At 48.6% G+C, this 23,586-nt stretch overlaps 1 protein-coding gene across 3 annotated transcripts in view; it reads right to left on the bottom strand.

The window, feature by feature from the left end:
- The window catches only part of NEDD4L (NEDD4 like E3 ubiquitin protein ligase), a gene marked incomplete at both ends in the record, with an annotated part of 297,800 nt that overhangs the window by 222,279 nt on the left and 51,935 nt on the right, over positions 1–23,586 (bottom strand). The gene's annotated exons all lie outside the window — the stretch shown is intronic.

Here is a 23,586-nt window from a genome sequence, read left to right as displayed (position 1 = left end):
AAATAAATTATCAAAAAAATTTATCAAATAAATTTATCAAATAAATTTATCAATTTATTAAAAACAAAGGCCCAGGACAGACCAGCAGGTATATGGATGTATTAATTCCACAATTCAAAGGTGCCACCTCTTCACAGAGTGCTGCTATTCAGCTATTTGCACTTAAATCTTCATCAAATTCTTTCAACAGCAAATAAAGACACTATTAAATGTTAATGAAAAAGCCACCTTCCTCCCCCCAAAAAAACTAACATTCTGCTCAATATTCAGTTCTAGAAAGTGTTTAATTGCTTAGAAATTAGAAAGAGGTTATCATCCCCAGCAAAGATTCATTTCTCATATCATTTCCCATACAATTTGAGAGAAAGGTTCACAGATACCTATTTCTTTTTCATTCAAGAAAGCAAATTCATAGTGTTCATACATTTTAAAGCCAATCATTTCTTAATATACCCCCCCCCAAAGCAACATCTCCATTTAAGAAAGCCAATCAGGCCTATTGAGGCTTGTTCCTAAACAGTTCACAACCCTGAGGTTTGAACAAAATCCTTCCACAGAGCTGTAAACTAGGTCAGCCATGCTAGAGATGAATTACTCGCTCAAATCTGGAAGTAACACAAACGACTCTGGACTATGGGTGAATTGGCAGTTTTCAAATACCGCAGGAAGGTAAAGTCTCCTCCCCCAGCAAGAAACGTCTTACCAGGTGGCATTAATTCCTTAAATGCGCCAGGTCTCGTTTAGAAGATACACCAAGCATTCAAGTGAGATAAAGCTGGAAACTCAAGGGCAGAGGCAGATCTGGAGAGTATGCGGAAGTCTTGGCTGCCACCAATGGTAACTTTCCACTGCCAGGTGGCAAGGTGAAAGGCGAGTACCTCTAACTCTGTTGCAGACCCCAGACCGGCTTCTCTCTGGAAGAGCCATGCTCTTCTCCCAGCTCGCTTCACATCACAGGTACCTGAAGAAGGTGCTCACGCAGTGCAGTTCCTCACCTGTACCTCTGCAGGTAACTCTGCAGGGCACGTAATGAGAAAACTGCATGTAAGGTAACATGACAGTCAACGCCCCTCTACCTTCAGTAAATGTTTAGACACGCTGCCTTAAAGTAATAATCCTTTCCCTAGGTCATCCTTTCCCTGTGACACTTCCTCCTCGGCCACCTTCAGGCGTGCAACCATACAGCTGGTGGTAGCTTTCTCCAGAAGAATCTGCACTGTTTGAATGGAGACAAGTAGATCAGGAGCCTCACTGATGGGTGTTATTTTGCCAAATGATATTTAAATTCATACCAACTTCTTAGAGCAACCAAATCAAAAAAGCTTAAAGTACCCCAAACACAGATTTCCCTTCCTTCCAAGAAAAATCAAAAAAATCCACTGCATGTTGGTCTATCTTCACAAAAAGTATAAAATTCAGTCAGTGTTTTGGTTGGAATTAGGTCCACAATCCTCCCAAGTTCATATGTGGAAGCCCTAAGCCCTCCTTCCCTGTACCTCAGAATGTTTAAATAACCACATTAAGAATGAATCTTTTTCTTTCTGTAGATTTCCCCCACTTCACACTGACGGTGCTTCTCTCTCATCTCTGAATTTCTGAAGTTAGAGGAGCCTAAGGCAATCTGACCGGTGTCCTTGTTAAAGGCTGGAGAGAGAGAGACCCCAGAGGCGCACACACAGGGAGAGGAAAAAGCACATGAGGACAAAGGGAAGTGACAGCTGTGGGCAAGCCTGGGGGAGCAGCCTCCAAAGCAATGACCCAGCAGCACCTTGATCTTGGACCTCCAGCCTCCAGAATGTGGAAATAAAGAAAATCTAAGTAAAGGCACCCCCAGTGGCCGCCTGAATGCCAAGCATCTCTGCCCATATCCACCTCAGCCACCCCACCCAGTCATGCTGAACCCCACCCCCCAGCTGCAAACACCCACACCCAGCACCCCCTTCTCTCCAGCAACTACACAGGTAGAGCTAAAGTGAACTCAACAGTTGATGTAACACACCATCATCAGGCTCCTACCTGGCGCCCGACCACAGGACTTGTCCTGCTCTATGTCATATGAACTACAGTTGACACTGAACAGCACAGGTCTGGAAGTTTGGATCCACTCCTACACAGAGGGTTTTTTCTATCCACGAGTCCTATGTTCACAGATCCAACCACCCCCAGAGGTCGGTGGGCTGGATACGCTGAAGTCCAACCTTCAGATAGGAAGGGCCAACTGGAAGGGACTTGGGCATCCTAAATCCAATCCCCACGGATAGCAAGGGATGAGTGTAAAGTTTTCAGGGAGTCAAAAGCTGTATGTGGATTGTAGGTGGGGGTCAGCTCCCCCCACCAGCTGTCATTCCCTCCTTCCCATGTGTGAAACAACATAGAGCCTCTGGCTGCAAAATTCTAGGCTGGCCCCTGGGTCCCTTCCTTCTCCCTTCCTTGCACAGCTGTGGAAATCCTCTGGCTCACCTATTGCTCAGCTGACCAGTGTGACTTCTTCATAGTGACCATGAGCAGGAAGACTGTGCAAGTGCAGGTGGGCGAGACACAGCTGACCAGAGTTCTGAGAACATAACAGCATCCTCGTGTTGCCTCTCCCGCTGATCTCCTTAGCTTACGCTGTGACCTTCCAGCAGCGCCATGCCCTACCACGGAGACCTCAGGACGTGTTGCTGCAGCCCAGTCTGCCCCGAGTGCCTCAGGTGAGGAGGAAATACAGAAGTAAGCTAAGTCACTGTAGCGGCAGGAATGGACACAGTGCAGGTTTTCTGATCCCATGCAGACCGGGTAAAGGAGGAGTCAGAGTCCTCAGTGGTTTTGCAGGTCTTTTATTGGGGTTCACCAGGCATATGGCAGGCAGGGGTGCTGGGGGGCCGGGAGGCTGGCAGGCCTCCCAGCCCCCAGCAAATCCACACTCTCTCTGGGCTCTCTGGCCTTCTCTGCTTCTACTTCTTTGCTTCTCTCTCGGCTTCTCTTCGGCTTCTATTGGCATCCCCATGACGCCACCCTTAAAAGCCCAGTCTCAGCCCAGGTGAATCCCATCTACCTATGCCCACACCCCACTCCAGGTGCCGCCATCAGGCATGCATTCAAGTCCTCAAGGATCCATCATCTATCCTGATGGCGGGAAGGCAGAAAAGCCTGACATTTTCTTCACCTAACAGTCATCCTTTCAAGAAAGGCAGACATGTGTAGTTCAAGGGATAATATATGGTGCATCCCAACCCTTTGGAGAGAGTAGGTGGCTGGTATCTATTGAACGAGGTTGAATGGAATGGTATATGTGGGTCAAGAGCCAAGGGACACTTTTAGTTACTTAACCTGGGGCACACCAGCAAGCCTGTTTATCCATCCATGGGGTATAAGGCTTTATCTTGAGAGTTGCCAGGAGGGCTGAGGTGACACTTCTGAGGCAGTTAGGGCAGGAAGCTCACCCACAAGAGGGTGCTGATGCAGGTCATCCCCAGGTCCAGCAGGGAGCTAGAAACTTGCCCACTTCTGTGTCCTGCCTTTTCTCCATCAATAGGGTGATTTTCAGTTCTGATTCAAACCCATGGTCTGTTCTCTCCTTTTGCAACCTAATTTCTAAAGAATCTGCCACCAGATATTGGTGGCTTCATAATAAACACCTGGCAGGGATAATGGGTCTTCTTAAATGGGGTAAAAACAATTAGAAAAAAAGTGATGAGAGGTGAAATTGGTAATTTTCAAACTCCTTCTGTTGCTGCAGAGGATGAGAATTTAAATTCTCTTTTGAGTCTTCATTACTGGGCCTCAACATTCCTAAAATACCTGGCATTACGATGGTAAGTTGAGAGAGAGTGTCCTGAACAGAGTCAGTGAAGTCTGTCCTGAAAAATATATTAAATGCAATTGTTTCTACAAAACAATACAAGGGAATATCCCCCAAACTTTTTATATAGGCTGGTCTTTAAATCTTCTACCAGCTACATGACCTGAGCTGATTTGCCAGGCTGTGGATGTCAGAAATATCTGTCAGGATCAGCTGCCTGAATGGAAGATGCGTGATAGTCCATCTAAAAACTGAACAAAGTTGTAGACGTGAAATCAGCATCAGCATTTAAAGATGGGTCATTTGATTCAATTAGGAGTTTTGTAAGGGAAAAAGGCAGCCAAACAGGCACCTGTTCCTGCTGCATTTATCAGACTTTGCCAAGCCCACCACCTTATTCTTGCTCATAAAACAGGGCTGCTTTGTCTTCACACCCGGGAGTTTCAGCAGAGAGCAGCTTCGGATGCAAAAGCCCAGCCAGGTGACTAACCACTGTGCAGCTTCTGAGATTATTTCAGTTTTAATTTGAAATTTAGAAACTGGGAATAGGTGAGCAAAAATTGTCACCTGTTCATATCCACTGCATTCTAACACATTTTCATGCCACTGGTCACATAACACATAAATATTCCTAACACAAGCTTGGAAGGAGAAACAGAACCTTTTCAAAAGACTGATTGACACCGTCAGGAAATTGGGAGCTGCTTTCAGAGTACGAATGATGAGCCCAGAGTAAGCCCACACCAAGTGAAGTGATGCAGCACTTACAAATTTAAAAAACAAAAAAAGCCAGACTGTAGATGCACTCACTCAAAGAAAGAAGGACAGTCCCATCAGGTGTGCCCTCCCTGACCTCCAGCAGGGAGAGATTCCAAATGGCCCTGAAGGCCCCTCCTTTCGATGAGTCACCAGGATCCTAAGCAGCAGACTTAGAGATGACCCTCTGGGCCAAGACAAGTTCCCAGTCAGCTAATCAGGAAAATGCTGATGTCATCCTCCTACCCAAGAGGAAACCCAGGCCCAGAGGGGAGAAACACAAACATGGCCAGTGACGGGGAGCAGAGGCCCTAAGTCCACAAAGGCATGTTCTGCCCCCACTGAGCTCCCATCACCATCCCCGTGGTCAACCTGACGGTGGCATTTACAACCTGGTGAGCCCTGAACACTCCGAGGCTGCCAGTCATCTCAGAAAACCAAGCAACAACCCGAGCAGAGGCAATTCCACCTGTGGATCCTCCAGTGGCGACCGCTGAGGGTTGCACAAAGGATTCATTCAGCAGAACTCTGCCGTGCAAGGGGGCATGGATGGATTCCATGAGGAAGGCATTCCCCCTCTGAGAAAAACTCTCAAAATACACCAGTGAAAATGGAAAGGAATCCTTTGCTTGGAAATGGACAAAGGAATCCATTGATTACTATACAATCTGATTGGAATCTTTACAGCACACAGCACCAGTCTGCATTTTTGTAATATGAAGAGGGAACATGCTACATATTTCCTCGTGCTGGTGACTCTGTATGGGGCCAACCGTGAGCTTTTATGAGCCTCAGGAATTATGATTTTAATCAAGACAAAAAATTCATCAAACAAAACTCCAGTGGTTTTGTGATCTCTGCGAGTGAATCTCCTATTAAACATTCACCCTGTGGGACTGTGTGCTCCGTTCTGCATGACACGGGCACCCTCTGAGACTTGGTTTAGGTTTTTCATGGCTCCATCCACCTTCTGGAGGCTCCAACCCAGTCTAGGCATCAACATCTCTCACCCTGACGGCCTGAGAGCACCCAAATGTGTTCCTGCCTCTGCTCCTGACTTCTTCTCATGCAATGAAGAGGGAACCAGAGCAATGGAATCAAATATAGATCCATCATGTCAACACTGATTTTGGGGGCCCAATCAGAATCTGCAGGGCACCTGCACAATCTTCCTTCGCCTGTGCAACTCACCAGCCTCCCCTCTGGCTCCTCCCACCCACACACACTACTCTTTAGTCACACTCTATTCCTGGGGATGTTCTGCATTTCTCATTAAGTTTCCCCTTTGGGGGGTGGGTGAGGAAGGAAGCAGATGTGAACACATGTGTGCTAAGGAGAGCTCCATCAACACAGCTGGCTCAATCCAGGCAGTTCTATTCTGCTCCACCAGAACACAGGTGACTTTATTATCAAGCAAGGCAGACAAAATATGTACTTGACCCTTAGTCTGTCCCTAAACACTACTCAATTTAGGGCTTTCTCACCATACTCCTTCACTTTCCATCAACCTTAAACCTGAAGACTTAGAGTCCTCTTATTCCATAAACGTTTCCCTCAAATCATCATGTCAAAGTCTCCCTTCTGTGACTATCCGTTATAACCGCTGGAGGAACACCCAGGCCCCCACCCAGATCTCCCATTTCCTGTGTCTCTAACAAAACCTAAGTCCTAGGAAGACAAAGAACCCCACTTCTACCTCTTTGGGTTATCCCAACCCCTTCCCAAATCCCGCCTGAATTTTGGGGAGGGAATGCCCCAAAATTATTTGGCCTGACCAATAAACATGTACTTGTGCCAGTGCCCCAGCGGGCCAGCCAGTGGTCATTAAAACCACTTTATCAGTAGCTTAGTCAGGAAGAGATTATCTCAGCGGCAGGACACGGAGTAAGGTTCTTACTTGAAAACCCATTTTCTCTGCTCAATTGTCCCTGAAGCACTTTCTTCGCCAACTGATTAAGTGCAAGAACCTGCTTCCCATGGAGAGCCAAAATTGTTATTAACATCCACAATGAAAACACAAGAAATACCCACAGCATGAGTGGTTACCTTCATTATTTACTTGCTGTACCTCCAAGACACAAGAAGTTTCAAACTGAGTTTACATTCACAGCCTGCCTTGGGCTCCTAGTGGATTGAATGGGTCCCTGACAGCTGGGCTGGCACCTCCAGATGCTGGTATTTGGTCACGGGGGGCAGTGAGTGTTCAGCCTCCTGGTCAGCCACCCCAGTGCTATTGATATCAGTGAGCAAAATGAAAATCAAGGGTCTTTCTTCAGGAAACTTGGGCAATTGTTTGAAAAACCAGGACTTTCCCTCAGTGAATCATGCTTCCATCCTTCCCAAACCGGCTCTTGCTTCTGGCTTCTCTGTCATTAGAAGTGTGACCCACAGACAAACAAAACAATCCCACAAATCAAGGCAGAAAGGAACATTCACATCCACCCACCAGGAATACCAATGAAGAAAACTTTGTAAATGTGTTAATTCCCCAAGAAAAGCCAAGAACCAGTGGGGAATTTACTAGAAAGAACTTGGCTGCAGCCAAGTATGCCAAAGGTTACTTTTTGCAGAAAGCCTGAGATCACAACTTGGAACTTCACAGTTGCCATGCACGAACACAGCTTCTAGAAATGAAGAGGGTGATTTTTCTCTTTTAGAGGGTGTCCATCTCCATGTCTGATTTACAATCAGATGGGAGTCAAAACTAAGAGACATAGCACCACCAACACCACAGTCTTGGAGTCTCAGAGGAGGCAGAAGCACTCCTGTTTGCAATAAACTTAGTTTAAAAAGCACTTTCCCTGAATAAGAAAGAAGTCCAACATGACGCCAAAGTCACTACAGACCTCAAGATGTTGGGCAACTTGCCATGTCATCATCCCTCCCCGTCCATCCTCCAGGTTCTGGAAGACTCCTTCATTCATTTCATACTCCAAACTGGCATTATAGCAGAGGCTAGCATCAGACAAACAAGAAACCGCCTACCAAGAAACAAACAATAAGCAGGTAATTCCAGTAAAATGTGAAATGGCTGACTTGAGAATCTCAAGGGCACAGTCCCACGGCATGACCCCTAATTGCAAAAGAAAGAAAAAACGTGGTTCTGAAATTTCATTTAAGAAATGGAATGGGTTTGATTCATTTGGGTGACAAATGGCAGCCAAATTCAGAATAGAAAGCACAATCTTTCTCTACCTCTGGGAGACTAGTGATGGGAATTAAATCACCTCATACTTGACTTGTAGGAAGCTTCGATCCTCCAATTGCATAAAGGGAATGCTTAATGCACTAGCATTTTCATCATTATCCTAAAATGCACGTAAGGCAAACTGGTGTGTGTGTGAAAGGGAAATGATATGCTTGCTGCATTATGAGTACTAGTATATGATTTTTAAGAAAAAAAAAAAATCAACTTGCAACTTAGGGGATTACTTATGCAAATACCCTCCGCCACATGCACACTCACTAACGCTCACAGCACATGACTTCAAGTTAAAAGAGTTGAGTTCAAGCCATGGCCCAGTCACTTATCTGGAGCATCAGTTGTGAACAAGTTTCTTTACATTGCCCTGAGCTCTGACCCCATCTATAAAAGGGAAGTGGCATCTACTTCCCAGGGGCAGCATTCAATGTGGAGCTGAAGAAAACCCTTTGTAAGGCCAGGAGCTGTGCAAACATTCATTCCAGTAATGAAAACAGTCGGCATAGAAACTTTAGGAGCTCATTCTCCTAGTTATTCCTTTCTTCAAAGCTTCCAAATGTTAAATAAACAGTAACATTTAACATGTAAAACCATAAGAATTCACTTAGGGTCAAAACCACAGGATGTCCTAAATAAATCAGACAACCCTCTGCTCTTAGCTGTGACTCGTGTCTCTTTCATTCATTCGATTACTAAGTAGCAGCTACCAGGTAAGTAAGAAGACAGGGCACAGGACACCACCGATAACTGGAATCTGCAGAGGAAACAGACGCTCCATCCAGCTGGGAGTGCACACCATGGGGTTTTTTTTTTTCCTTCCAACACTGCGACTTGCTAATCAGTTACACGACTTATATAACTTGGGGAGCACAACTTTACCCCTTCATATGTGCACATGCTTCACTCACCAGGGCTCCAGCGCTCTATCACTTTCCTGTGCCTCCCTGCCCAACCCCAACCCCCACTGTTTTTTTTTTTTTTAGTCTAATAATTATTTCTGCTGTATTTTGCCAGTTTACTTTGGTTATTTATATTCCACAATGAATGAAATCATCCCGTAGCTGCCACTTTCCAACTCATTTCACCATCACCTCAAGATGCATGCATTTTTGTCCCCAAAAGCTCCTATGTAGCTTTTTCAATAACTGAGTATATACACTTCACAGTTTCCTCACCCAGTGACCTGACAGCGAACATTTGGGTTCATTCCATGACTTAGCTCCTAAATACAAGTTAACTGACACCTGCTACCTAGTTGCAAGGGATTTCCTGCTTGATTTGACATATCTGCTACATCAAGGCTCTCAAACCCTCAGCCACCACATCTGGTAAAATCATTTCTCACAGACTGCCTTTGAACTTTGGTTTGACATTTTTCACGGTAAGTTTTTAGCTTTCATGAATTCTCATCACAGATACATTGCTTTCCAAAAACAAATCAAAACAAAACAAAAACACCTAAGAGTCATACCCACCGCTCAAGTGGCAGTCCTCACAGCTCCAAGGCCCTCTAAGCTGGGAAGGGCCCCTGGACCAGCTGACCCCCTGCAGGTGCCAGTGCCAGGTATTATAGACTCTATATTTCACAACCCTTAAGTCACTTACGGATGAGGAGACTTGGATACATGACAATACCTTAACTTGCTAAGAACATTCTGGACCAGGTTAAACCTTCTCCACATCCAGCCCTACAAGACAGGGTTGATAAGTAAATACCCTGAGTTATTACAGTCCCCTTTGTTACGAAGCAACAGAAAAGGAGAAAGTGATTCTATCATAGTGCTATAGGTTACAGCAAATTCTTCTTGTGCAAAATAATGTAATTATTTCAATACATCATCATCCCTTGGATCCATTCCTAAATGGCCAGCCCACCATTAATGTATCCAAAGGAAGTTCCAAGGGTCTTATTCTCCTAAACCCCTTTTCATTGGGTGGTCAAAAAAAAAAAAAGGTCATTTTTAAGTGATAGATAAAACCAGTTGGGGTAAGGCTAAAAGGCATTAGAAGGCCAAGAAGGGGAGGAAAGACTTGGTCAATCAACCCCAGCCTCTCCTCGAGTCGCCTCGGGTGCTTTCGGAGTTACTCAGGCTTAGCACCTCTGCTCCAGCAAAAAGAAGGAGCTGCACTGGGGGCTGTTGGCAGAGAGGAGGACAGAGACCTGTCTTGAAACACAAAGTGGTGTGATCTCCACCTTCCAGAATATCACATACACAAGACTCGGTCTCATAAGATGTCATCAAACTTGGGCCTCTCTGGTGGCGCAGAGGTTAAAGTCTCAGCACTATTAAGCTATCTTCTGAGGCACAAGTTCGATCCCCAGCCAGGAGCTAACCCACACGGCACAGCAGACCTCTCCTGTCTCTCCTGCTGCTCCCCTCAGCAGTGTATTTCAGTAGATCCACCTGTTCTGCTCCCCACTCTGTCTCTGGTGAACCTCTCATGCACACCTCTGACCTATACCCCAGTTCTTGTATGCATAAATAAATAAATCAATCTTTTTAAAAAATTATCACCATTTGTAAAGAAACTGGTTCAAAGTTCTAAATTGTTCTTCCCACCATTTTCTAGGTGGACACCAACACAAAAGTCCAAGGAGCATCTTTACATAAAACTAGACGAAACGAGTTCTCATAGCAGGGCTGGGTGAAAACCAAAGTTCCCCAAGCTGTGCCTTGAGCTGTTCTGCTGACACTCAACCAAGGAAATCACCAAGAAGCCACAGAGCACAAAGTGAAGCCTGGGCAGCTGGAGTTTCGAGGCCGATGTCTGGGCCTGTCTGTGACAGATCTTCCAAGATTCCTATTAATACACATATACACACACTCACATACACACACACACACACACACCCCAAATTTAATGAAATTGCTTGTTGTTCCCTTCTCTCTGCCAGCAGCAAGGGTTTTAAAACTCTCATTCCTCCAACTCAGATGGGCCAGAAAGAAAGCAGAAAATAAGCTGGGTGCTCCAGTGTAGGTGGAAAAGCTTCCAGAAAAGAGAGGCAGAAGATGACCGAATGAGGGCCTCCCCTGGTGGCGCAGCGGTTGAGCGCTGGGTTGTGAAGCTGCCCACAGCCTCTGCAGCTCCGGTTCGATCCCCAGCCACCAGCGAGGGTCCCACATGGCACGCAGACCTCTCCTGCCGCCCGCTGCTCCCCTCAGCAGTGTCCTTCGGTCCTTCTGCCTGCTCTGCTCCCCGCTCTGGCTCTGGTGAATTCTCTCACCCTCCCACGCTTCTGACTGTACCCAGTGCTTGTATAAATAAACAAACGAATCTTAAAAAAAAAAAAAGATGACCAAATGAAACGCACTGGATGCACTCCCTTCTTTGATGGGACTGCGGCAGGACACACACTGCGGTGATGCTGAAGCGCTGGGGCTCCCACAGCGGCTGGCACATGACTCCTCCAGAATCCACTGGTGTGCTTCCCTCTTCCTGCTGAGAACCAGGGACTGACAGGACCTGGCTGGCCGAGCAGCTGGGCACAGCTGGCCATGAATCGCTGGGTCAGACTTCTATGCAGGTGAAGCACAAGCACCTGCCAGGCCACTTTCTCGGGACGTGCTCAGCAGTCCAGGCAGAGCTGGTGATGCCTGTGTACTTGCTCAAGAAAACAATAAAGCACACGGCTAATTTTTCTTTATATTGCATATCTGGAATCTGGATTTTTTTAAAGATTTATTTATTTATGCATACAAGAGCGGGGGTGTATGCCAGAGGTGTGGGGTGAGAGGATTCCCCGGAGGCAGAGCGGGGAGCAGAACAGGTGGCATGACTGAAATGTACTGCAAGGGGAGCAGCGGGCGAGGCAGGAGAGGTCTGCTGTGCCATGTAGGTAGCTCCCTGGCCGGGGATCAAACCTGTGCTGCAGAGGCTGCTGACAGCTTCGTAGTGCTGAGACTTAACCCCTAGTGCCACCAGGGAGGCCCCTGGATTTTTTTTTTTTTTTTTTTTTTTTGGTGGGACCCTCGCCAGCGGCTGGGGAACGAACCGGCCCCGGCAGCCTCGCAGCCCAACACTCAACCGCTGCGCCACCAGGGGAAGCCCTATTTTTATTTTTTTAATTTTTTTTTACTATTTTGAAGACAAATGCTAGAAATTCTTACCCCCTACCAAGCCCCCTCTTTGAATAAAGAAACCTTATGCATGACGGGCACCCCATAGCTTGGAACTAACCACCCTCAAGGGCCGGGATGTGCGCAGCAGAGCAGGTTACTGTAGGTAGGAGATCATTAACTGAGCACAGTCAGCTCGCTTCAGTGGGCCAAGGCCAAAGTTAACCAGTAAAAACAAAAGCATCACTGGTGTCCACATCCAAACAGACTGCATTTCATTTTCTCCAGGCACTTCCATGGGTTTTTCAGCCACCGGGCATTAAGGTTCTGAATTTGCCAGATGCCAGTATCGTACCATGGCAGTGCCAGCGAAACCAGCCCAGCCCCAGGACTCCTGCAGCAATTCTTGGTCAGGCAGCAAACTGACAGATGAGAAAATCAGGGCAGAGTAAAAGGAACACCACTTAAATGGCATCGTGTCATTTAGGCTATGAGCTCTACCCCTGGGGGACTCGCTGCTCCAGGACTTGAGAGGCTTATCAGTATTATTTACTCAGAGGCAGCAGGTCACACACAATCCCCACTGACACACACCAAAACCAGTTCAGAGCTAGGGTTTGCCCACCTATTAATTTTCCTGGGATAAGAAGAATTTTACAACCAGACACAACAAGGGATGCTGAAATAAATGAACGAGTTAAAATAGAAAAAGTCTACCTTGACTTTCACACCATCAAATTTGAAACTAAAAGTATTGAAGACAAATACAGCCCGCCCAGCAGAACTTTCCATGAGGACGGGCACTGTCCTGTGCGGCAGCTGCTAGCCACGTGCAGCTACGGAGCCCTGAAAATGTGGTTAATGCAACTGAGAAGCTGCATTTCAACTTTAGTTTTACTTCATCTTAACTGGCCAGGCCTCACGTGGCTAAGTGCTCCCGACTTGGGGGTGCAGCTAGAATCCCCAGGACGTGGCAGAGGACCCCAGAAATAAGCACCACGGCATGGACGGACGAGCAGAGGAATGGTCGCCCAGAGCTGGCACCACCCTAAGGTGCTGGGCAGAGTGACAAGGAGAAGGCTGCTGTTTTCAGGGACCGCCTCTGGGCGCCCAGCACCTTTCCAGGCTGAAGAGACGGCCTCGGGGAGGTCCAGGGGAGGAGCCTTCCAAGCCAAAGAGCAGCAGAGGCCAGTTCCGGAGACTGGAAGCACCAGGCGTGTGTGCGGGCAGCAGGGAGCACCGGCTCCACGCTGGAGAGGGCTGGAGCCCGCAGCCGCTGCTGAGATGGCAACGGGCCAGCCCACACAGAGCGGTGCTGCCAGCGCCCGTGACCCACACGACCTCCAACATCCAGCATCAAAAGGAAGGAATGTAAAGATCACCTGAATAGCTGCGTGACTGACTGCATGTGGAAATAATTTTGACCTAATTAAGTAAAACATTAAAATTCATTCTACCTGCTGATCACTTTTTAGCGGGGCTGCTGGTAGCATCAGGCGCACGTGCAGCTCGTGTCCCCGGCTCGGGGTGCCTGGGGCTGGCGGTGCTGGGCTGGAGCTCAGGGAGACTGGAGCGGCTGGAGGGGGGCGGTACTCGGGGGCCATCAGGCAGGAGCTCATGGCCACGGGCAGGACACGTGGCAAGATGGCATTTCTCCCATGGAGAGCGGGCTCTGGTGGCTCTCTGGAGGGCCAGAGGTGCGGGAGAGGGGAGCGAGGCAGGAAGTCTAGGCTGGAGAAGGCTGGTCGGTGGAGAAATTTCATACGCACTTCTCAGAAGTGAAAACAGGGCTGTCCTGTCAGGAGTCCAACTGTGAGACCCAGTTTACAGGGAGCACTTAAAGCTCTGGACTGGACGAGAGACAGGAAAGAAAGAGGCGGGCAGACGCCAGGACCTGCAACATTTGCAGAAGCTAAAAAAGAACCAGAGGAGACTTAGAAGGTCTGATGGGTAAGGCAGGGCCAGGGTTGACCATCAGGCCACAGGGAGGGCAAAATGCCAGCCGATGTCCGCCTGACGTGGGCAGCTACCAGGGTGACATGTCCAGTTGGCATGACTTCGGAATATGCAGGAAAGCAACCGTAACGAGAACAGAGGGGCTAACCAGGGACTGTCAGGGTCTCCCCAGGGAGTCCAGTAGAGTAGAAGGGTCGACACAGGTTAACTGTCTCCAGGAGGCGGCCATGAAGTCTATGGCAGAGAGAGGGCCTCGGGCACCAGGAAGGGGATGGGCGTGAGGAGGTGGAGGGTGCACAGCCACACAGAAGTCTGCATCCTGGAGAGACAGTCTCAGGTAGAAGGACAGGACTGGAAGAGCAAGGAATGGGATGCTTTAAATCATGATCCTGGAAGCACATCGGGACAGTAAAATGTAGAGTGGGCCACTAAAATGAGGGGGGCGGGCCTCCACAGTGGCACAGGGGTTAGTGTCTCAGTGCTATCAAGCTATCACCAGCCACTGCAACATGAGATGATCCCCAGCCAGGGAGCTACCCACATGGCGCAGCAGACCTCGCCTGTCTCACCCGCTGCTCCCCTCAGCAGTGTATTTCAGTACACCTGACTGTTCTGCTCCCCGCTCTGTCTCTGGTGAACCCTCTCACTCCCTGCACCTCTAGCCTACACCCCAGTTCTTCTTTACAAAAATAAAATAAAATAAATCTTAAAAAAAAATAAAATGGGGGGTGGGGGGGAAGGCAGCTGGAGCCAAAGAGGTCAAGACTTGAAAGGACAGGTTGCTGGGTGGGTGGGTCGCAACGTGCATGCTGAGGTTCCCAGAGATGGTGAGTGGAGACTGTAAGGCAGGGGAGGAGGCCCTCAAAGAAGGCCAGTGACTGGGGGGGGGCCAGTGGGGGGGATGACAGACAAGGAGGGGAAGAAGGAAGCCTCAGGCCATGAGCGCTGCAGTCCACGGCATAAGTTTCAATGGGAACTGAGGTTTCAAAGAGGGGGGCCGATAGGTCAGCTGAAAATGGCAGTAGGGGAAAATAACTCCCCGAGAGCATGAGGGAAGCAGTGTCCGCCAGGAGCACCAGCCAGGCTTTCAGGAGGTGAAGGGACACCCGGGGGGTTAGAGGGCATGTGGATTCTGCCCGTGCAGACGGATGCCCAGGGACCAGGGGAAAGACTGAGACAGCAACGCAAGCAGCTGTCGCCACGGGCAGCACTACTTCAAAACTGATTTGGGGGCAAACAAGAAGGTAGAGCTGGTACCTCCTAGTTCAGTGGTACCTAAGCACGCCCTGTTTGAAAAGCTGCCACAAACGTTAAGTCCCTCACACGCTGCCAGCTGGAGGCACACAGGCGACAGCGACTCCAGCAAGTGTCAGGTATGCTGCAGACACCTGTCAGCATCTCAAGGCGGCAACGCGCGGTTATCAACTTGTTGGCACCTCATTATCTCGGTCACTGCAGCCCCAGGGCAACCTTACAAGGAAGGCAGCCGCCACAAGAGGGCGCCACAGCCACGGGCTTACCTTGCACAAGACAGCCCAGGTTACACTAACTGGAATCGAACAAAGCCCTAAGCAGGAGGGCTGACATTTCCTTCACGCTCACAATGCACTGAGCTCATATTTGAAGGCAGAACACTAGAAAAATGCAGAAAGACTGTGTGGATGAGCTTTGAAAGGAAAATGTCTCAAAGGTTAACATAGGCTCAGCTCTAGAGAAAATGAGATGGGGGGGGCACATACAGAATACCCACTTTCTTTTTTGTGTATATGCCAAATACCCACCCACCATCCCATCCCCAACCCCCTCTGCCCTTGCCACCAGGCATTCACAAGATCTTGACACTGGAGGGGAGGGGTGGTGGGCCCCATCTGGCCGACATCAGTGCAAACGGAGATGGTTTAGACACCAGTTCCGGGTGACGAAGGATCCAGAGAGAGGCAACGGTCAGGGCCAGGCAAAAAGAGTCTGTCTTCCTCAATCAAAGGAAGATTTTCAATGAGAGACTAAGGAAGATTTTCAATGAGAGACTAAGGAGAGACTAAGGGTCAGGTAACCTATGGACCGATGCAAGAGCTGACAGTAGGCTGTGCCAGTGCCATTAAGGGCAAACTGAGGGGCTGGAGGAGAAACCGAGGTCCTCAGCTCTGGCTGCTTCTGAGAACCACCTCTGTCGGTTTGAAACTGACACACCAAGCCTGGGCGTATCTACCCCCCACCCCTTCCACCCCACCCCCACCTCCACCTCCCAGCACTCAGAGCCCAGGCATCTTAACAGTGCAGACCTGCACCAGGTGATTCTAACCTGCTGGCAGAATTGAGAACCACTGGATCAAAACAGTAGCCAGGAGGGCTGAAATGGAGCAGTAACAGAAAGTAGAGGCACCTGACTACAAATTCTCGGGGTAGTCCCAGCAGTTAGCAGCACGCACTTGATATAAAGCCACACAGATTGACTTGCTGGCATTTACCAGCGCTTTTCTGCAGCTTGAAGCAGAAAGAACAACACAGCAGGGTCATCCACAACAGCAAAGTGGATGCAAACAGTAAAGGCGTGCAGAGTGGGTGCAAAGGCACTGTGGCAGCAGATGATCAAGGAGTTCAGGCTGAATATGGAAGTGAGTGAGGCCAGAATATCGCCACCAGATAGGGAGAAGCCAGAGATGCCAAGTGTCGGGGAGGGGGGTGTCAGAACGGTCTGGACTGCAGGAGTATGAGTGGCACGCTTTCCTGCTTCACCCCCATTACTATACTTGGGAAGGCCTGCCAGGTTCCTGAAACCCTGTTGCACTGAGCCCACGGGGACAGGAGAAGAAAGGGGCAGCTCAGGGAGTAAGCTCAGAGAGGAAGCAGCGGGTAGGAGCCTGGTGGTCAAGCACTGTCAGCAAGGCCAGTGGCTTGGACCTGGAATCCATGCTGGGAAGCATGTCAGCCCCCGAGCACAGAGGTGGGCTTCGCTGCAGACAGGCAGGGAGCAATGTCCTGGCTGTTCGTTGTTTTGGGTGCAAAGAGCAGTAGATCCCTCAGATAAAGGAGGAAATCAGGAGGATGGGATGGGTTTCCTTCGGTGCTTAAGAGTCAACCGCTCCCTATGTATTTCAGGACATTTTGAAAGATTCTGGTGCAAAACATCATTTGGCCAAAAAACAATCACCATAACAGAACAGGAAGGAAAAAATACAAGTTCCATGAGGGTAAGCAGGCCTGCAAGGGGAGGGGAGAGCTCAGCACGGTTCCTTTCTTTCTTTCTTTTAATCAACAGAGGAGGGATTTAAAATTAACCCATCATGACCAGAAAAAGGCATTTTTAAGTACAAATTGTTTCTAGCATAATCATTGATGAAGCAGAACTTTGAGTTAAAACCAAGAAATGAGATGGAAAAAACTAAAAAAGTCACAGTTGGCTTCACCAATTCATTTTTTATCTATTTTTGTGTCTGTTTTTAGACAGGGAGGGCTACATCACCAGCCTTGTGGCACAGGCATCCCCGGCGCTTGGAAAGCAATGATTAGCGTGCACGTCATGCTAAGTGAATCAAGCAGAATACAAAAGAATACATCCATATTGATAGCAATATATTCATGAACAAATCTGTGTGTTCACTAACAGAGCAGATGCAAATTTGTAAGTCACATCAATATCTGCAGGGAACATTTTTGTAATTCTCGTTGGGCTTCAGGGAGAAATATGGCATAAACGAGAAGGAAAGTGAGCTCGTTAATGATGTCGGAGAAACAAAAGGTTGTGGGGAAGTGCCACCTCAAGTATCAAGAACATTCTGCTGGCTTGTCACTCACGGTAACTAGGTCTGGAGCATCTGTTCTAAAGAAGAGTAAGGAAAACACTCAAATAAAAAGAGAGGCAGCCATTACCTAGAGGTTGAGAAAAGACTTGTGATGACAGTCATCACCGAGAGAACACAGAATGTCGGGGTAACCAGGACCCACATGAGGATCATTTCAGACAATCCAGGCAAAACACGTTCAAGGGTATCACAGTAAAGCGATGGAGAAAGAGCTCTCAGACGTGCAGACCCAGTCTCATTAGCTTATAATTTTACCACTTCCACTACGCCATGGCTCCCCAATAAAGAGCAAAGTATTAGCTGACTGCCCTCCCCATAAATAAAGATTAATGTACAGGAGCAACGTGGCTGACATCCAAACTCAAAAATGTACTTAAGTCAAATTTGAACATGGTAAAAAATAAATTGATTGCTTATTATCTTGAACATGAATTATTCTACATGGGAATGAGAACAGGCTGCTTTTCCTGCTCTGAAGCAAACTGGGCCTGGGTATATTTCTACATCCTCAATAATACATATTCTGATTTAAATTAGCATCTGGAACTGAGACCTTTAACGTATCCAGAAAAAACAAAGCCATCAGAGAAGGAAGAGGCTCACACTTTGGAGAGGAAAATTGAAGTTTTGACGTTCGTTATTCACTCTTCAGATCTTTTACTGGACATTTGTTTTTTCATAAATATTGGGGACGGGGGCTGTTCTTTCCTACTCCTGGAAACCCCTGCCCATAAGAGGCCACTCCAACCAGCATATTCCTGCTTCTCTTACCCTCACTCCTTCCACCCAAAGCAAGAAGAAATGCCAGCCTTGGGCCTCCCTGGTAGTGCAGGAGTTAAAGACAGGGCTACCAAGCTACTGCCAGCCACTGCAGCGCGAGTTAGATCCCCAGGCAGCCAGGGAGCAACACACATGGTGCAGCAGACCTCTCCTGCCTCGCCCGCTGCTCCCCTCAGCAGTGTATTTCAGTCAATCCACCTGTTCTGTTCCCCACTCTGTCTCTGATGAATCCTCTCACCCCTCCACCTCTGGCTTACACCCCAGTTCTCGTATGCATAAACAAATAAATCTTAAAAAAAAAAAGGAAAAATGCCAGCCTTGGGCTTGGCTGAGGAACTGGCTGTGCCAACCCAAGCTCCTTCCTTCCCTAAGACTCCACGAACCTCAACACAGAGGCCCTGTTCCAGGGGGCCTCTGCATGGTGAGGAGCCCAGGCCCACCGCATGACGGGCACTGAGTCCCCTACATCCACATCTGGCCTCACCAAGCTACTGACCTGGCCATGGCCACTCTTTATTTAGTGTCAATACAGACGATGCCTTGGTCTCTCCCTGCAAACTGCCCATTATTTCTCTGATGGAGTATTTACTAAGCCCCCTCAGACAGAACAGCTGGGGGTGGGGGGAGACTCCAAATTAGGAGTGCCAAGATTCACCTGGAGAGGACATGTTTTTTTTTATTTATTTATTTTTTAAGATTTATTTATTTATTTATACAAGCACTGGGTACAGTCAGAAGCGTAGGAGGGCGAGAGAATTCACCAGAGCCAGAGTGGGGAGCAGAACAGGAAGAAGGACCAAAGTACACTGCTGAGGGGAGCAGCGGGCGGCAGGAGAGGTCTGTGCGCCATGTGGGACCCTCGCCCAGTGGCCGGGGAGCAGCCGGGGAACGAACTGGTGCTTCAGAGGCTGCGGGCAGCTTTGCAGCCCAGCGCTCAACCGCTGCGCCACCAGGGGAGACCCAAGAGGACATGTTTACACGCAAATTCCTGAGATCCAGGCCCATAAATTCTGATGAAGCAGGCCAGGAAGGTGCAACAGCCTGCACTGGGGTGACTGCAGCGAAACTAAAACCACACTTGGAGAAAGCAAGCCTTGGGGAAAGTTCATGGCTGTCTTTTCCTGTGAGCTGAAAAAGCACAATATGTTAATAATAAATCTGATTTTCCATTTCTATATGATCATTTTATGGTCGATTCGCTGACCCATAGAGAATGCTCTCGGAACAAGAAGACAGCAGTGAGAAGCGCTAGTCTGAGCAAGCTGAGTAGCGGCCACGCTGACTTGCCCTGGCTCTGCTGGAGGCCAGTCTCGGCATCAGAGCCCGAGGGAGCCCTGGATGAGGATCCTCACCCAGATGTGGGACGACTGAGGGGGGCCACCAAGGGGGATGCAGCAGCTCAGGGGTACAATCAAGTTCCCTAAGAATCATTAGATGGACATGTACATTTATCCCCCAACAACCCCCAATCCCTAACCCAGATGAGCCTTAACAAATGAAGAGCTTAGACCTCCCAGGTGGCGCAAGGGTTAAGCCTCAGCGCTATCAAGCTATTGGCAGCCACTGCAGCATGAGTTCAATCCCTGGCCAAGGAGCTGAACAAACAAGGCGCAGCGGACCTCTCCTGTCTCACCCACTGCTCCCCTCAGCAGTGTATTTCAGTAGCTCTGTCTGTTCTGCTCCCCACTCTGTCTCTGGTGAATTCTCTCTCTCTCTCTCTCTCTCTCTCTCTCTCTCTCTCTCTTTCTCTCTCTCTCTCTCTCTCACACACACACACACACACATGCACGCACACACGCACACACCTCTGGCCTGTACCCCCATCCTTGTGTGCATATATAATTAAAAAAAAATGCAGAGTTTTCCAGGGCCTGCCAAATGGACCTGCTGCCTTGATTTTTTTCAAACCTCTTAGCAGCAGAAAAAGAATCCTATTCCAAGATCTGTACTGTCAAGATTGCACAAAGGGAAAGTTAAAGCAGAAATTACTTTGTAGCAATAATGCCCACAGATATGCTTAATCTATCAGTGGCCCATTGTCCTGTTTTAACACCACATCCAGGATGCACGTGCCCGCCAACTGAGGACCTGCTGAACCAACAAGAGATGAAGGTTCAAGTCATTCTTCCAAAGACCCTACACTCTGCATACTTCTTTCTCCCTTACAAAAACTCTCAGCCCCTCCTCCACCCCAGGAGGGGAAATTAGAATCAATTATTTCTCAACAACATCTGCAATTAAGACAAACCTCTAAAATCTCTCAGGCGGCCCCCTGGGCTTTCCCCATAGTATTTTACTATCCTGCGTTAATGAGAAAAACACCAGGTAACACTCTGTGTTTCCTAAACAGCCTGATCTTCATGAAAAACCTGCACCTGAGCAGGTAATTCCATCTCCCCTAAGACCACCTTAAAAACCTCTACCATTTAGGGCCTCCCCTGGTGGCTCAGCGGTTGACTGCTGGCCTGCGAGGCTGCCTGCAGCCGGTTTGTTCCCTGGTTTGTTCCCTGGCCGCCAGCGAGGGTCTCACAAAAAGAAAAGAAAAGAAAACCTCTATCATTTAACTGGATTCCTGTGAAGGTAACACTGCTGCTCCGTGATCCTTAAGCACCCACTGTGTGCCCACAACAAAGTCTTAGGCTGACACCAACAGGAATCAAGGAGAAGACAAAGGCGAGTTACCCAAGGAGATGATGTGGGACAGGCCAAGACGGCGTCTACTCGGTGGCAGGCGGCACCCCCAAAGGTGTCCACCCCCTGCTCCCCAAGTCCTGTGACTGAATGGGGTTATACAAGAAGGGGAATTAAGGTTGGTCATCAGAGGACGTTAAAACAGGGGGATTGTGCTGGATTATTCAAATGGGCACAGTGTTATCACAAGGGCTGCCAAGTGGGACAGGGCGGCAGAGGGTGGGATTGGCTATGAACAAGCGGTCGGGGTGCACATGGCTCTGCAGTGGGGAAGGAAGCCAGGAGCCCAGGCATGGAGGGGACTCCCCGGACCCTCCAGAATGAACACAGCCTGGCCACGCCTTGACAGTAGCCCAGTAAGTAAGACCTGCCTTCTGACCTGTCTTCTTTTACGCCCCTGAACTGGTGGCCATTTGCAGTGCCCAGGAACGCCTCTCCCGCGCTACAGAATGTCTACCGTTCCTTTCTCGAGCGCCAGAATGATTTCTGATCTCTGTGTGCTATACAAAAACACACAATGGATTCTTTTAAAAGCCCAGAGGAAATGAAGAACAGGGCTTTTAACAAATCTCCCAATGGATTCTATAGAAAACACCTTTTCTCTACAAATGCTGCCAACAGCAAAGCTGTCACTAGAAGCCACACTTGAGCTCCCCATGTAAATAAAGAATAAATTTGCCCAAGTGTTAGAAACTTGCAGAAACACATTTTCTAATTCAATGGATGAATTTTCATTATGGGAGGGTCACTCAAATACCGGGGTAAAGATTACATGGCCCTCAAAGCTCAAAAAGGGGGCCTGCCTTGTCTTGACCAGTGGGTTTACAACAGGAGCGAACATTAAAGGAATTATTTCCAGCAACAGTCAACAGCAGGACCTGCCGCTGGCACAGGACAAGGCAGAGCCTCCAAGAGAATGAGAATAGAGCCAGGGTGCTCGGTCGTATGCTTGAGTCTCAGCTCGGACACACCCCAGCTGGGTTCCCAGGCAGAGAAATTCCCTGACCTCCCTGCCTGTTTATAACTTCTTGACCTGCATCCATTCCTGACAAGACTCGCAGCTTCCAACTGCAATCCAGTTGACACAATCAGTAAATATTGTTGTTGTTGTTTTCTTTGTCCTCAAAAGATTTATCCATTTATGCATACAAGAGCTGGGATACAGGACAGAGATGCAGGGGGGTAAGAGGATTCACCAGAGACAGACTGGGAACAGAACAGGCAGACTGACCAAAGTACACTGCTGAGGGGAGCAGCAGGCGAGACAGGAGAGGTCTGCTGCGCCATGTGGGTTGCTCCCTGGCCGGCCGGGGATCGAACTCACGCTGCAGAGGCTGCGGATCGCTTCACAGTGTGGTGCTCAACTCCCTGCACCACCAGGGGGGCCCAGTAAATATTGTTTTAACTGATGCCACCCCACAACTTTAAACTCTTTAATGATACCCAAGTGGTTAGGAGGGCGGCTAGACCCTGTCCCGTCTGCGTGCCTCTCTTCCCAGAGACCTTGTGCTCCACTGTGCTGCTGTTATTTCAGTTCCTCTAACCTGCCAGAGCTTCCCTGCCTCAGAAACCCCGTTATGACACTGCCCCTCACCCTCCTGTAGAAAGCCTCTCCTTCCTTGGTTCTCACTTCCTCAGAGAGGTTTTTCCCCACACATCCCCACCAAAGTCAGACAGCCCTGGAGCCCCTGTCGCTCTGCAGAGAACCCTTCCCCTTCACAATCTGTAACTTCCCCTGTCACAATCTGTAACTCCATCTGCACCTCTGCCCTTGTTCCTTTAAGATCTGTCTCCCCCACCCCCATCTCTAGACCAGATGCTTCATGAAGGCAGGGGCCCCATGTGAACACCAACCTCAGACTTATCATTCAATACAGCGTGGTGACTGAAGCAGGAACTCCAGAAAGTTCCCATCTTTAAAAACCATGTGGTTTGACAATAGAAATATTCAAAGTAGATACTGAAAATGGATCTGATTTTACCCACAGCAAACTGACGCCTAGGAATGAAGACAAACAGGAACCAGCACCAAAGTTCCCCCATTAAGTGACAACATGTGATTTGGGAGCTAAAACATGACTCTTTGTTCAGTTTAAGCTTCAAAGTTTCTCAAATAAGAGCCTTAGAAATTGCCAGTTGGTTAAGCTGAAGAACCTGATACTGTCCAATTTTATGAACCTGAGAATGTGGGCTGGTGATGGAAGGGACGCATTCCCTAGGGCCTGAGCGGGGACCCACCACCTGATCAAGTAATCCAGGTATGGGGTGCAGGTGAAAGAAATCACCTGCAAAGTCAAGAAAGCAGACGGTGCCGTCTGTCGTGTTACGTGATGCAAAGCAGCATGCGTCACCCGCTAGGAGGCTCTCATGACAGATGGACAAAATCAAGAGCTGGGAGAACACAGACCCCTCAGGCAACTGGTGGGAATGCAGTGGGGCAGCTACTTTGGATAACAGCCTGGCGTGGCTGTAGGGCTCAGCGGAGAGTAAGCACAGGCCCAGCAAGTCCACTCCTAGGGATAAACCCCAGCAAAGTGAAAACACACTCACAGATTA

The sequence above is a fragment of the Talpa europaea genome, assembly GCF_964194135.1.
Source record: "Talpa europaea genome assembly, chromosome: 13".
In the NCBI taxonomy this organism is placed as follows: domain Eukaryota; kingdom Metazoa; phylum Chordata; class Mammalia; order Eulipotyphla; family Talpidae; genus Talpa; species Talpa europaea.
The sequence above is the reverse complement of the archived record's forward strand: the minus strand, read 5'-3'. Positions and strand labels throughout refer to the sequence as shown.